This window comes from Artibeus jamaicensis, unplaced genomic scaffold (assembly GCF_021234435.1).
Source record: "Artibeus jamaicensis isolate MK-2021 breed Jamaican fruit bat unplaced genomic scaffold, CSHL_Jam_final contig_511, whole genome shotgun sequence".
Taxonomy (NCBI): domain Eukaryota; kingdom Metazoa; phylum Chordata; class Mammalia; order Chiroptera; family Phyllostomidae; genus Artibeus; species Artibeus jamaicensis.
The window spans coordinates 136,506-152,903 of NW_026521866.1; the positions used below are offsets into that span (position 1 = coordinate 136,506).

At 36.6% G+C, this 16,398-nt stretch overlaps 1 protein-coding gene and 1 long non-coding RNA gene across 6 annotated transcripts in view; one reads left to right on the plus strand and one right to left on the minus strand.

Annotated features, from left to right (window-relative positions):
- Positions 1-355: 355 nt before the first annotated feature.
- LOC128627981 (uncharacterized) lies at positions 356-3,239 on the minus strand. Its single transcript, XR_008392286.1, has 3 exons — positions 2,933-3,239; positions 2,455-2,608; positions 356-2,371 (listed from the first exon to the last, which is right to left on the minus strand). It is a non-coding gene; the product is annotated as an uncharacterized LOC128627981 (long non-coding RNA).
- Positions 2,625-16,398, plus strand: part of ANKRD12 (ankyrin repeat domain 12) — a 165,704-nt gene continuing 151,930 nt past the window's right edge. For 3 of the 5 annotated variants that reach the window (XM_053668806.1, XM_053668803.1, XM_053668807.1), the window contains exon 1: positions 2,625-2,910. The gene's annotated coding sequence lies outside the window, so the exon portion shown is untranslated. Of the gene's footprint in view, positions 2,911-3,345; positions 3,381-3,436; positions 3,917-16,398 lie in introns of those variants that run through there. The other 2 variants (XM_053668805.1, XM_053668804.1) reach the window with 2 other exon arrangements.

The following is a 16,398-nucleotide window of genomic DNA, read 5'->3' on the forward strand; positions in this document are numbered from 1 at the left end:
ATTTAATGGCAAAAATAAACCAACAAACCAACTTTTCATCTTTCCTATTGGCAAAGAATCTAATGTCTGTTTGGTGGTGGTTTTGTTTTTGAGCTGATACTGAAAGTTACTAGGGGAAAAGCTACTGAATCCTCAGAATTGCTTGCTTTGTAATGAAGGGGCCATTGCTCCAGATAATTCTTAAGAGCACTTGATAATAGTGTTAAGAGTATTCACTGCAAAGACCTTATATCTGTATAGACTTAGTCACATAATAAATGTGAGATTGTTTTGAGATTATATTTTTCATTTATTACATTCACCTTCCTGAAATAATGGCAGTTATTTTAACATGATCTGATTTAACTGGACTTTAGTAAAACATGAGTTGTTGATTCTAAAGGTGTGAATATCTAAGATGGAGAGTAAATTTTGCCTAATGGGTTCTAGCTCAGATATCAAATACACACATTTTAAGTGTCTTCTAGTAATAACCCTAAATAAATGTGGTGAAATTTAACTTAGGCTAAGAATGATAATTAATGCTTGGGATCCTTGACCTCCTGGTAGTGCTAGGAAGACAGACATTTTATCCACTTGCTGAGGATGGATTCTGAGACTTGAACTAGTGGAAGACCAGGCTATACAATTAAAAGCCGTGTCAGCAGCTTCCTAATCAACTTGCTTGTGGATATAAACTAGCTTTCTTCAGGCTTTTGAGACCTCTATCCATAATATCTCTAATAAGAATTTACTGATTTATGTATCTGGTTTCACATTGCAAAGAAAATTTGCTTTGATGTTTCTTTTGGACCTTTCAAATAACAAATAATTGCTGATTTATAACTTGCCACATATAATCTTAATGTGAGCTTCATGAAATTTTTTTGCAATTTGATTTCTACAAATAACACTTATAGGTAGTTTCCTGTTGAGTGTAGTCAATACAATACCTTGGATCATGGTTGCCTATGAGTCTTTCATGTATTAAAGTTGAACATATAGCTATTGCCATAAACCATAATTCATTCAACAAATTCAAGATTAGCTACCTTTCAATTTTGGAGTTAGGTACTTAGTACTATACAAATAGTATTGCCATTGCCATCCATACTAGTCAACTTCTATTGACAGTTACTTAAATGAGAAACTCAATGATTTAAGCAGAGTAAAATTTTTAGTAATTGTTTTTTTCTTTGTATGTTGTGCCATAAGTATCCAAATCAAATTTAATAGTTTTTCACCTGTGGCTACAAGTTGCTCTCAGCATTATTTTGGACCTATGTTTTAGAGTAGGAAAATAGGGAACTAGGAAACGAAAAAAATACTGTTATTTAATGCAGGTTTATGTTTTAATATAGTAACTTGTTGGGATTTAGCTTTCTCTGTCAAGTTTGAGATGTTACATCACCTGTGGTAACAAATTTGTAACTGTACTCATTAAGTCACAAGTGGGTGCTGCTGCGTAGAGGCCATTATAATGATGAGGAAAGTGGTTTCATTCCAATTATAATCCCTTTGGTGGTTAAAATAAGACATGCACAAATTTTCGAGAATTAAACCTCGATGTAAATAAAGTGTCCAGAAGGAAGTTAGGATAAAATGGTTTCCCTCCAATTATGTAACTCCTTTGATATTAAATGAAAACATGTACAAATTGTAACATAATAACCTCAATGTAAATAACAAGTATTCAAAAGGAAGTCAGGAGCCGCTGCTGGGAGATGGAAAATTTCTTTACGCACTCTTTGGTACTTGCTAAATTCTCTCTGAAAAACCAACTTGGATGTAGAAAAATGCACTTAAATTTATATTAAAATGTCATCGGAAGATGTGAATGAGAGCGTATTACGGAGTCTGTGGTGTCCTTGCCCCAAGAACACGTTCCAGTTCTTTCGGGACGCCTTTGCACACCCACCTAGCGCAGGTGAAAGTGCGCCAGAAGCCCGCCAGCTGAGCCACCAACAGGCGTCGGGGCCTGACGTATAGGACTTCCGTACAGGTGATGCGGCGCAGGCGCATTTTGGTTCCGGTAAGGGCGGTGTGTGGATCCCGTCTCTACAGACCCACCGAAGCCAAAGCCAGCCGTAGGTAGTAGCCACGAGTTTAGCGGTAGACACCCCTCGTATGCCTCAAACCGAAGTCGCAGCATCGAGCCTATAAACTCCCCCATCTGTCCCTGTAAAAATAACGTGAATAGCCCATACATAGTCTATTTTTCTTCGACGCCGCCATTTCCAGAAGTTTGAAGTCCTATCCATTGACCTGGTCGCCACAAAAAGCTACTGCAGATGCAGCTGGCCGAGCAGCGTCAGCGACGCCTGCGCTGCTTCCTTGCTCCGATTCCTCCGTCCGTCTGGGGCTGGTGACACCGGAGGTGAAGCAGCGACAACTGGGTGGGGTTAGGGAGAAGGACGAGCACTCAGGAGACAGTTCCGGACTGCACCTCCCCCACCTCCGCCTCCCACTTGGTACCTTCCGAATTCCCCGCCCCCTGGCTGGGGTCGAGCTGAAAGAGAGGCGGGGTAGCGGGGAGGGGCCGGCGGAAGGGGCGGGGCGGTCACGCCGCGTGTCCCGTGTCCCCGGAGTCAGGTGGCCACGCCGCAGCCAATCCCTGGGTGACGCTACCCTGCGAGCGAGGAGGCTGTGGTGAGAGACAGACCGAGACCGGAGATGTTTTTAAGCCCGGCGTCGGCGGTGTTAGTGGCGATTGCAGCGGCAACGAAGACTACGACTGCGACGGCAATACCTAAGCACGCGTTCAGGGGCTAAAGCTTCCCGCGTCGACCGTGCCTCCGGTCCGTGCGGGTGAGGGGGGCGTGGCGACAAAGCCAGAAGGAAGAAGGGGCGCGGTTTCGAGCCCAGGCTCAGGCGCCCGGGAGGAGACCCCTCTGTTCCGCGCTGCTGCCGGCCCTCCCTCCCCAGGACAAGGTAAGGGACACGACCTGCCCACCTCGTTCGTCTCTGCGCCTCCTAGCCTGACCCGTGAAGTCGCTGTGCTTACGGTGACAAGCCGTTAGTGGCCCCGGCGCGGATCCGACCGGCCCGCCCCCTCCCCTCTAGGAGGGGCGAGGGGCCGCAGCGCAGCTGGCAGCTGCCCTTGGGTTAGGGGTGCCACGCGGGGCGGGGCCTCAGTTGGGCTTCACATGCCACCAGTCCTCGCTCACGGTACTGGGCTGCCGCCGCCGCCTCGGAACATGGCGGGGCCGGGAGGAGCGTGTGCGTGCGATGCGCGGCCCGAGAGGGCGCCGACGGCTTGCCGGGGCTGGACCCAGCGGGGCGGGTCGGGGCGGGTCAGGGCGGGGGTGGGTACGCGCCCGGTACGCGCCCAGCCCGCTGCGCGCGTTCTCAAGCCTGCCAGCGGGAGGCCGCCGCTGCACCTCTTGGAGGGAGCATCGGAGGTACCGGGGGTCGGGGAAGAGGTGGATGAAAGAGAGAAGGAAAATGTCACTCTAATAGTCTCAGGGGAAAGGAGAGCGGCCACGCTGCAGGCTTGTCTTAAACGCCTGTATAATGTGCTTGCCGCATTGGGCAGTTGGTTCTGTTCATCATTCTTTGAGTGCTTATTCAAATGATTTTTTATGATTTTTTTAGATCTTTAGAGTACCTCAGGTCCTTGAATCTTATTTTGAGGTGTAATATGAAGTGACGTATCCTGGAGGATCTCAAAGCGTTGAATAAACGGTTGTACAAAGAGGTTACCGAAGCCCAGCTGACAGCTGTTTTAATGATAACAGTAAGGAACAGATTAAGATGGGAAGTTAACACTAGTACAGCAGTTGAAATCATAAGAAACATTTTAAGCAGTGTAGTCATCGACGTTGTCATTTCCACTGGACACCCGCGGGTGAAATGGGTTGCAGATCCAGTGATCTGTAACGCTTTGGAATTACTATCGATAATCCCGAAGTTGGAGTGAAACTGTGTTCTCAATCATGTATGTAATTTTTTATTTTAAAAACGGTGTATGTGAATTATAAAGGAAGACGAACTAACAAAGTAGCTATTTTTAAAGAAATTAACTTTATTAAAAACATATGCTGAAGTAGGCTGTTACAAACCTTGGGCTTTGATCTGTTTTAGTTTCTTCAATCATATGAACTGGCAGAACATATGATCTATTGGTGCCAAGCTGCTTAAAAACAAAAATGAGATAGTGTCTACTGTGTAAGATCAAGTCACTGTGTTAACTAATTATGTTGGTGGGGAACGTCTTTACTTTGGGCTAAACGCAAAAACGTTTAAAGATTTGAAATGTTTCCCCAGGAGATTATAGACAAGAGGAGAAAGCCTTTACTACTTAAAAATCTTTTATAGTTCACACAAGCACTAACTACATTTCTGAAGATCTGCATATGGTTTGACTAAGGTCAAGCTTAACTATTCAGGGTATGTGTTGTATTTTAGGGACAGGTAGGGTGTTTAAATGAGGTAAAAACTAAGTTAAGAGGTACTCATGGAAGGAAAAGTAAAAAAAATAAAAATAAAAAAGGCATGATGCCCTTAATATTCTTAATCTCTATGGTTTCCATAGTTGTTGCTAGAATGGTTTTATGAACAGGTAGAGCTGGGATAGTGTAAATCTCTGGGTGTGTATTTCATGAAGAATATTTGGAGAAGAATAGAGAGACCATATTCAGATAAAGAAAGAATTTAGGGGACTACATGTTGTGCAGTCTGCTTTTAGTTCTTTAAGATTAGAAAGGGCTCAAAAGGTTTTTTTTTGGGGGGGGGGCAGGGGATAAGTACCTAACCAGTGGAATGAATTCAAAAGGAAAGCATTTTTTATTAAGATACTTTCATATTACTTTTTTCCTGTAGAAGTGGTTGAAAATGTGACTGATTATTCGGAGGTAGATTGGAGAAATGGTAGTAAGGATATTTAGAAAACATTTCATTGGAAAAGAGGCTTTTATTCTAAAGAGTAAGAATAATAGTAAAAAAATATTAAAATTTTTGGGATAAATGGACAGCAGTTAAATTTTCTTTAAACCTTTCTTATGTTTTAAGAGCATCATTTCACTCTAAAAAGGGAATGATTAATGGGGTTAATTATTTCTGTCTTAGTCTGTAAGAGGCTTAGACTGCTTTCTGTATATAAACTTGATAATACTGAAGAAACATCTAGAACAGGCATGAAAAACTTGTCCAGTAATTGTAGTAGTTGCTTAAGAGCTGTTGACACTCCTTTCTGACATGGAACTTGTTTCGAAAACTAACATCAACGTTTATTTGTAAAATGCCTTAGAGTACAGCCTTCAAGATTTATCTTTAGCACTAGCAGGGACATCAAATTATCTAATCCATTACCCTCATTTTACAGATTTGAAAATAAAGGCCTAGTAAGGTGAAATGACTTATTGATGTCAGCACAACTAGTTAAAATACTCTGTGGTTTGGGGCTAGAGATTTCTTGCTATGAAGATGTTAGTTTTCCTCTTTCTTTAAGTAGTAGTGGAAAGAACATTAAAATGCAAGTGGAAGCTTTGGGTTTAAATTCTTGACTTGTCACTTCCTAACTGTGGTTTTAACAAATCACTTTAACTTTCAGAACCTTGCCTTTTTAATCTTAAAAAAAAAAAATTATCCGACATAATTTACAGGGACATTGGAAGGAACAAATGGATTATACATGGACAGCTCATTATATACTGTAAACTTTTATGCTTATAAAAAGTGGCGATATTATATTATTTTTAATCCTCATCCAAGAATATGTTTATTGATTTTAGAGAGAGAAAGTGGTTGCGGGGAGTGGTAGAGAGAAGCATCAACCTGAGAGAGAAACATCGGATAGTTGCCTCCCATAACTCCCTGACCCACAACCTTTTGGTGTATAGATGCTCCAACAAACTGAGCCACCCAGCCAGGGAAAGTGTAATGTTGTTTTTAAAATGAAAACAGTGCTTTCTTTGTAAAAAGATGTCAAGATCCCTTGGTTTTTGCTTATGCTTAGCCTTAGCTTTGTTTTCAGCACCTGCTGTTTTACAGATTATAACTCCCTGTAGATAAATTTTCTGATCCCCACTTAGTTCTAATCTTAGTAAAGACTCTTATGGAACATTTTAAAAACTGCAGTTGTTAGAGCCTGACTTCCTCTGGAGAGACTATGAAGTTTCTTCATATAGCATTTGAAAACATTCTCCTATACACTCATGCATGCATAATCCGTTTAGCAGTGGTTTTTAAAAAAGTAATAGTGAAAGTGTCTTAGTTGCAGTGTTATTTTGTCTGTTTCTAGTTTTCAGATACAGCATAACAGGAGATAATTTTCCTTTATAAATTTAGCTTTGAATAGTTCATGTTAAGGTTATCTTGTAGACCTAAAATATATAGAAATAATAAGACAGTTTTTGTTTATTGGCTTATATTATCCCTTCGTGGCCTTTTGGCTAAGATCAAGTGTATTGGCTTATACTGTTAATTTTAAAGACCTTTTCTTCTAGTGTTTTAAATCAGTTTAGTATTACACAGATTATTTGTAAACTTGAAGCTGAAGTTTATGATAAACATGTTGAGCATTTAGAATATCTGTAACATATCTGTGTTCAAAGTTTAAGTGAAATATTTCAGATAATTTTTATAACTTTGTAAAACAAACTATTATGCTAACCTATGGCTAAGGAAAATGAGGCTTTGAACATATTTATGAAATGTGTAGATACTCACAGACCCCAAAAAGTGACAGATTCTGTTCCCTATTCTTAATCACTTCTCTATGTTCTGCTTCTAAAAGTTAGCTGATTTTGAAAAGTTTAAGGCAGCGTTCCTTAAATTTCAGAGTTCATGGAGATCAGCTACTCTACCTTATACTTTCTTGGTCAAGAAATCAAAGAGAAAAGAAAAACAAACACCTTATTAGAATTGTGGAAGATAGACCAGCAAACCTATAAAATTACAGTATGGTTGTTGTTGGGTCGTTTTCTTTATGTGAGTTGTCAGAAGCAAATTATTGTCAACATCTACTGAAGGACTACAGTTAACATTAAAAGAGGCGGTTCTAACAAACTTCACTTTGTTGATATTGTTGTTTTAAAGAAACATACTTTAATCACAGTGACTAAAGAGAAAGATAACTTATCAAACTCATTTAGGACTTTTATAAAGTAATAGATACAACAATAATAAACTTGAGTTTGTCCAGATTAGAAGATAGCATCTAAGACTACTTTTTTGATTAGTGAACCCTTCCAAAATTTTAAGAAATTCAGACTTATGTTTTTGGAAAATTAAATTTAAACACAGAAATGCTTCCAGATTGTCATAAGTGAAAGAGATAAATTATGAAGCCACAAGTTATGAGGTAGAAATCATCTACCTTTTTTGGAATTTAAAAATTATGTCATCTTTGGCCAGTCTCTTTAACATTTGTTCATTACACTAAAATTATTTCAAAATATGTAGTTACTTTTCTGGTTATCAGTTTGTATTTGGGTCATAATTGGGGGGAATATCACAGGTATTATTGATAAATACTACCATATTGTTTGAAAGAGTCGTGAGAGCTTTGTAGCTTCTCAGATTTCAGTTTGTTCTTCCTCCTACATAAGAATTTTTTGATATTTTAACTTCTCATAGAAAACAAAAACTGTGCATGTGTGGCTTTTCTAGAATTAGCTATATCAACTCAGGATGTTAGCTCTTGCTGATGTGACTCAGTAGATTGAGTGCTGGCCTGGGATCCTAAAGGGTCATAGGTTCAATTCCCAGTCAGCGCACATGCCTTGGTTGCAGGCCAGATCCCCAGTTGGGGAGTGTGTGAGATGTATCTTTCACACATCTTGTTTCTCTCCTTCTCTTTTTCCCTTCCTTCTCCTCTCTCTAAAAATAAATTAATAAAATCTTTTGAAGATATTTAAAATAAAAACCAAGAATAAGATAGTAGTATATTAAAAATTATAGTGCTTTGTAGTTCATGAAGTACTTTGTATATCTGATTTCCTTTGAATTTCTCAGCTATTCTGAGATTAGCAAATCTGATGTTAATTGAACCATGGATAAGATACAAATTAAAATTCTCTGGAGTAATGCTAGACTTTTGAAATTCATTCTTGAAAGAAGCATTAGCTAAACCTAAAAGAAGAGGAAAGAAACACATGTACTTTTATTCTTTCTTCCACCAGAGGCACATTTGTATTCCATCTTCTTTTTATTCTATTTTGCTTCTGAAACATAAGCAGGTTAGAAGTAAACACTAAAATCTGATACTACTAATTAGTGGTGAAGATTAATTATGTTAAAGACAAAAGAGAAAATTAAAATTTTACAGAAAGTTTTATGCCATAATTTGCACAAAAATATTACACTAGGTATAAAGCCTTAGCATGTATTTTGAAGTTCTATTCTAAAGTTTTGCAACCTCTGAATTAAAGTAAGTCTTCATTACCAGAATTTAATTTTGACTATTTGGAAGTTACTTGGTGATTAAGGAAAAGGACTTTTATTGAGCTTCTTTAAGTACTGTTAGATACTTTTATATATTTTATTTTAATATGATAGTAGATATCTTACATATCAGGTTATAAAAATGTTTCAAAAAGTTGTCGCTGTTGTATCTCCAACTATAGATATGATTACACAAGAACTAACTTGGAATTTTTAAGTGTTATGTAAGTAAGTATTATTTTGAGAGAAATTTTTTCTTAAGATCAACACCTATTGATTTATTTGTTTATGGACGGGAAGGAGAGAGGGAGAGAAATATCAATGTATGGTTGCCTCTCATGCGTCCTCTGCTGGGAACTGGCCTGCAACCCAGGCATGTGCCCTGACTGGAAATCGAACCTCAATCTTTTGGTTAGCAGGCCCCCCTCAATCGACTGAGCTACACCAGCCAGGGCCCAATTTATTAATAGATTTGTAGTTCAGTTGATCACCTAACAGTGGTAATTCAACCCTCAGAAATTATCTCTATCTTCCAGGACTCATAAAAACTTGCGAAAAATGAAGATGAGTATGCTCTTTAAGCTGCTGTGGAACAGGAAAATAATACTTCTTTATTAAGTTTCTATTTATCCTCATGTTATTGAAAGTGAACAGGAATATTTGACAGCAAACTAGCTTAGTCATTCTTCCTTTCCTTTGTTTTTACCCCTTTGTGACTCCTCCTTCCTCTTTAGGTGCCAGTGCTCTCTGGTTTTGCAAATACTCAATGAAAATAAATTCATACCTATTTATTGTTGGTTAACAATTTTAACTTGTGTTACTAAATTTAAATTACATTGCTTTTATTTTACATGTTAAGGCTTTTATCTTTACTTTTTTGGTATGAATGTGGGTTATTAGTTAATACCTGGGGAAGTAATCATTTGCACTTTCTGTTCTGTGAATTGACACTTGATATCCTTTGGCCATTTTTCTGTCTTAGTTTCTTACTCAAAATTTCTAGAAATGGCAATCAAGAATTTAAATAATTTCTGAAACATATTAGGGTTTTTAAATTATAAAGTTAATATATGTTCACTGTTAAAATTATAACAAAAAGGTTCTATTTCTACCTCTTGGGTATTTTGGGGGGGGACAGAAAAAGAAGGCTCTATGGAAAGTAACTGCACAAGGTAACCTTGTGCAGTTTATTTCCACTTTACAGATGAGATTCAATTTTAAAATGATGACTGTATTGCCTACTTACAGTACTACACATTCGAAGGGGTTGATGATAGTAATAGAAAAGGGCAGGGTAAAACGATTGCTTACTTTTGAGCCTTTGGCAGGAGGAATAATTTATTTGTATTACGAATTTTTACAAAGAGTGAAAACTCTTGAATGATCCAGTCTGACATTGTTATAGATTATCTCTGGATGTTGAATTTTAAACTAAATGGAATTTTTATCTTTTTAATTACAAATTTTCAAGTTTTGCTACAGTGGATAAGTCTTACAGATATAATAGAGAAGATACTAAACATTGCATAATTAGTTAACAGATTTTAAATGCTTCTATGACCAGCACTCCATTTAGCATTCTTGAGGCAGGTGATTGGGACAATATAAGTAAAGACAATGTTATAGACTGTCTTTTTAGGTGTTTCAACTCAGTGAACAAAACATAGACATGTGAAATAAGACAACAGTATTATTCTTTAATTGTTCAGATTTCTAGTTGGTTTGGGAAGGAACATGGTAAGCCCTACAAGGACATGGATCATGTCTCTTTTGTTCACTGTTGCAACCAAATTCCATCACACTGTAAAAGGTTTGTGTATTGAGTGACCAAGAATGTCAGTGATGGGAGAATGATTTGACTGGCATAAAAAGAATGGACTTGGAAGTAAGGGTGAAAAGATGGGTAGCAGATGAGAAAGGCTATGATTATTAGGATAAAGGGCATAATAAATATGAATTCCCAAAATGGGCAGTTACATAACACTATTTTTTAAAGGAAGTAATTCTAGATGTTGTATGGAATTCACTTAGGAGGCAAGATCATTGAAATGGTTCTTAGGTTTTTAGGTATATTAGGTCCCAATACTAAGCACGTATCTGAAGAAGACATTATGTTCTTGTATGGAACATAATAATTTAGCAGAAAGATAATTACTTAAAGATCTATAATTAGAGATTCTGTAAACACTGAAATCGTATCACAGATTCTTTAGTAAATCTATATTCAGGAGAAAGGACCTATAGCTTTCAGGCTCTGAAACAGGTCTGTCCAAAAAAGACTAAGAATCAGTGACTTGGAAATTTAATTTCAGCTTTTGATGTAGAACTATTCCATTCTTAAATAGTCCCAAACTTAGGTTTTTAGGCATTATTTTATACTGTATTTCCTTTAATAGATAAAGCTGTTTAATATTGGTCTTATCACTGAGATTTACCTTTTTTTCTAGTTCATAACATTCACGTGAGATTATATATTAGGGTGTGTTTTATTTTAAAAATAAAACCAAATAATGCTCATATTCTTTCCCATTGGGTTTGGAAATTTCATAGCACCACCCTTTTTTTGTTAACTTTTTCACAGCTATTAGAATACAGTGAATTAACTTCTGTGCTTGTCCCTTATTGCCATATTTCTCTTTATTTTGCTCAGCATTCTTTGGCAAGAAACAGTTTATAATTCTAAATTGCCCCGGCCCAAAGAGCTACTGAAGATACATACTGCTACCTTCAGTCAGTTTAGAGTGTGTGTGTGTTTTTTTAAACACCCTGATATATGCAGTTATCCTGAATTCTTGTGTGTAATATATAGTAGGTTTATGTTGGAAAGTGAGCAGGATACTGAAAAAGTGAGATAGCAGATAAGGACTTAAATAAAGCCCGAACAATTCAACTCTGGTGTGAAGTCATGTGGAAGCCACAATTTGAGTTATAATTGAAGTAGTGTTATAACCAACACTATTGTTGAGTCTGAGTGGGAATGGTATGGTATGGTATGGAGATTAGAAATAATAACATTAGCATTGCTGTGTCATAGGGGAATGATTTCAGCTACCTATAACTTCATTAAGAGTTTGGATGTAGATAAAGATGGTTTTCAGGAACATGGATTTACATTACAAAAGCAGTGATTATGATAAATTAACTATTCCAGCTTTTTATATTGTGACCTTTATCCCAAATTTCTTATATTTATATGTGCCAGTATTAAAACTATGCCCAATTATGTAAGCAATTAAAGGTCCTTTCCACCCTGGTGATCAGTGGGTAACAGATGTCACAGCCAGATTGCCCTCACATCCTAAAAGTCCTTTCCTTTCATCTAAGGCTAAACTGTGTGCCCATCACTTTTTAATGAAAGCAGTAAAAGTGAGCTAGGGCATTATTTGACATTAAATTGTGAGTACTTAGAATGGCACCTGAGGTGTATGTTGACAAGATCAGCTGCTTGTCTTTTGAGGGCAGGAGAGGAGGCAAAGTTACAATATCAAAACTTTTTATTTTGAAATATTTCATATAATTTAAAAGGTACAGAAAACAGCAAAATGAGGGTACCTATCAGCAGCTAAGAATTACACATTAGAAATTCAGCCCTGGCTGGGGTGGTTTGGTTAGTTGGAGTGTTGTCCCTTGGACGGAAGGTTTTGGGGGTTTGATTCCAGGTCAGGGGACATACCTAGGTTGTGCATTCTGTCCCGGGTCTTTATGCGTATGAGAGCCAATGTGTCTGTCTCTTTCTCTCTAAATGAAAAAATGTCTTCCAGAGAGGATAAAAAAATTACAAATTCAACCGAAACCCCCTATATTCCTTTCCTTGATCCGTTTCCTAACTTCCCCAGGGGAATTCCTTTCTTCCTCTCTTTGCATAAACTTTTTTCCAACAGTGGCTTTTCCCTTTCTTTAGACCTCTGTAAGTTCATTTCTTTCTTCAAAGTTTACCTCAATGATGTTTTCATTTTAACTGTGTTTATTGTACATAACAGTAAGAGCAGTCTGACTTAGGGGAAGTTGAAAATAAGATTGTATATATGAGGTATAAATCTACTTTAGTATCCAGGCAAAGGAAAATCACATTAAAACAGTGCATAGTGCAGAACAGAATTTATATAGGATAGATGTAAGAGTAACCTAATGAAATAATTATTTGAGGAAGATTAGTCTGGTAACAGCATTGTGTGGAGCAGGGGGTCTGAAAGGAAATGGAGAAATGCTAACTCATTTTGACTGATCTTTTCTCCTGATTACCCTGTGTTAGTGAGATTTTATTTGGTCTCTATACACTTTGCCATTTTGAAAGAAGAGAAAGGACTTGGTGGCAGAATACTTAATTATGGTGTTTCTAGTTTTCAGGATTTGGGAGGTTACTCCTGACCCCTTTTAAAATCTGTTGACTGCTTAGTGCATATGTAGTGGATCTTAGATTTCTGCCTTCAAGGATTGGTCATTTTTTTCAGCTCCCAATGCCAGAGAAGCAAGCAAAGCTGCCTGCCCATTCTCTGAGCTGTTGCAGCCCTCTACTGGTCTATGGAAGATGCACAGTGTAGAACCATGAACTAGGAGGAAATCAGTAAACTCAGCAACTTGTTTTTAGTATCTTGGACCCTTAGAAGACATTTATGTCAGCTGTCCCAATTGCAGATAAATATTTTATATATCCATCTTAATAATTATGGAAATAAATGTAGGTCTTAATATAGGTGTATATTAAATACCCAGAGAAAATAGATCGCTGTAAACACAATTGCCTGTATTACATAATTTCTTTTAAAATTCTAAGTGAATTGTTAGAATGTGGTCTTTTATGTTCCAGTTGTTTGACAATGTCAAAAAAAAATCTTTTCACTGCTAATCTCTTCTGTTAACTAATGAAGTAATGAAATTTTATTTTTTTTAATTTGAGGTATTATTTAGTTATTACTATTAGAAGATAAATACAAAAATTAAATCCTAATTTCTTCTTTTAAGTGAATTTCAAAGCATTTTTTCTTTTTGTTGTTGGAGCCAGAAACTTGGTTGTTATTCTAGCCTCCTTGCTTATTTGCTACTATTTTTATCTACCTTACAGTCTGGGCATTATACTTTATGTGGTGTCTTTATCTCTTATCTACTGGTAATTCGTCTTTAGTTTGCTTTTCAAAGTTTCAGCAAGGGCATCTTTCTACTCGAATTACGTTATTACTTTTTTTTTTTTTTAACTTGCTTTTTTTTCTGTCAAGGTCAAACAACACGATGACAAGGTGCTCCGTGATGTGACCCCTTGCTACTTTTGTAAGCTTTATTTTTTACTGCACTGTTTTTCAATTTTTGCTATCCCTTCAGTGTGGCCTGCTTTCTTGTGGGGTTTGTGTGTTCACACCTGTGCTCATGCTTTTTCTTCTGCAGCCTCATCTATACCTGTTCCGTCTATATCTATCTGCCTCACAGTCATCCTTAAGACTTTTTCAGTATTAACCTCTTCTTGAAATGTCCCAACCGTAGCCGCGATATACAGCATCCAAATTGGGTGATCCCTTTGTGCTAGTACTATCATATTTCTGTAGCATTTATTATTCCATGTAGTAATTAACTTGTTTTTTGCCACTTAAAAACTGTAACTTTCCTTAAGGCTAGAATTGTCCTGTTTATCTTTAGTTCTATTGCTTGGCATAAAATGCTTAGTAAATGTTAAATGGTTGAATAATTACATGAGCAAACTGGGGTATGATAACTAAAGGAAATTCCTAATGTTAAATATTTTAACAATTCGTTTTTTTAAAAGTTAGGATAATCGGTTCTTCTAGATCAATGTTTATTTGATAATATATTTATATTGAGGAAAGAGAGGAAGAGATAAAGAATTGTGAATTTTAGAGCTGGAATGGACCTCATTTTAAAACGAAGAAACTGAAACCTAAAGAGTTTATTAGAAAGAGCTGAAAGAACTCAGGTGTTCTAGTTCATTTTTTGTTTTGCTGGATTCCTCCTAGTATATTTGCCTTAGATTTGGCTAGGTTTATTAGATATTGGTGGTTTGTATTTTAAGCAGTTGAGCTATTTAACTATTACTCTATTTTATATCATAGCTTTACCTTTGTGGAACTTTGAAGGTGATATGCTCATATAACCAAACCAAGTTGACCATTTATCGTGTGTTTACTTTGTATAGTCTTATGAATTATCTGCCACACTCAGATTTCTAAAATGTATTTTAGCAACCCTAATCCAGAGTGCAGCCTGTCTTTATTGTATTGAGCTGCTTCCTTTTCTATTCTGGTGGTTGGGTTTAAAAACGTAAAACACCGTTTTACCTCTTGTGCTTTACCTCTGTCTGAAGCACTTTCTCACCTGCCATCTTATTATTCTTTCTCCTTGGCTTTTACCCAGAGAATTGTAGTCTTCCAGAGCAAATCAAGTGTAAGTCAACCTATTATTATTTTTAACTTTTTATTTGAAGATTATACAATGCACAGTGTTCATTATTAAAGTTAATATAGGATTGTATAAAGTAAACTAAGTATTCTTTAAGAATGTTTAAGGACATTGTTGAAGACAGTTTATTTGAAAAGATGTGGATGTTTGTTTTCATCCTCGGCAATACCGTTGGTTAAATTTGTGATTTTATGATACTATTGCATTGGCCAAAAATTTCGTTGTGTTTTTTTTTTTTCCTATAAGATGACTCTAGTGGTACTTCATTGTCTTTAACTTCATTCAAAACCATTTTATTAGATTGTATTGTAACAGCTGTCATATCGATGTGCATTTAAAAAAACTTACTAAATTGGTGAATTTTTGTGCAGCCATTTAAATATTGAAGATGGAAGAAAATATGCAACATTTTTATACATTATTCTTTATTATTTCAAGACAGGTAAAAACACAACTGAAATACAAAAGAAAAGATTTGTGCGGTATATGGAGAAGGTGCTGTGAGTGATTAAACATGTCAAATGGTTTGTGAAGTTGCGTAGTGGGTATTTCTCATAAAATGATGCTCTGTGGTTAGGTAGAACAGTTGAGGTTGATAGCGATCAAATCCAGACATTAGTTGAGAACAATTAACATTATATCATGTGAGAGATAGCTGGCATCCTCCAAATACCCAACTCAGTAAAAAGTTATTAGCGAAAATGAAAAGTGTGTCTTTTATTTTATGGGAAAAAACTAAATGGACTTTTTGGCCAACCTAATAATTCCTTGGTCTGGAATTACAACCATCATATTCTTATGGGGAAAATGTTACAGAATTGCTGCCAGAAAATATTGTGGTGAAATCAACCATTGCTTACTTGGGAAGGTGTAATAAAGCACGATCCTTTTTCATAGTCTGAATGCTCACTTGAATGGTTTAAGTAGTTAACATCCCAGAAGCATGGCCATTTATTTTGAGGCCTTTTCCTTTTTTTTTCTTCTTTTTTTAAACTGATTTAAGAGAAAGAGAAACATCAATTTTGTTGCTCCACTCATTTTTACATTCATTGGTTGACTCCTGTATGTGTCCTGACTGGGTATTGAACGCATAACCCTGGCACATTGGGACGATGCTTGAACCATCCAACTGAGCTACCTTACCAGGGCCTTTCCATTATATTGTAAAACTACTTTAAAGTATGAGAATCCTTGCCCAAGTATCTCGGTTAGAATGTTGTGCTGTGCACCATGAGGTTGCAGGTTCAATTATCTATCAGGGTGCGTATGGGAAGCAACTGATTGGTATTTGCCTCTCACATCAATATCTGTCTCTCTCGTCCTCTCTCCCTAAAATCAATAAAAGCATTCTTGGGTGAGAATTGAAAAAAAAAAAACAGGAGGAAATTGAGCTATTTGGTCTTTGTTTAACTAGGAAGCACTTTGTATTTATTTTGATTTATTCTTTGTTCTAATGGTTTATTCTTTTTTGCCTAGGGGAAACAATAATAAGGATGTCATAATTGTTTAATCATTTAAATTACCATATTTGTTTTGTTTTTAAATTACTCTTTTATTTTTATTTTTTATTTTATTTTAAGATTTTACTTATTTTTAGACAGAGGGGAAGGGAGAGAGAAAGTGGAGGGA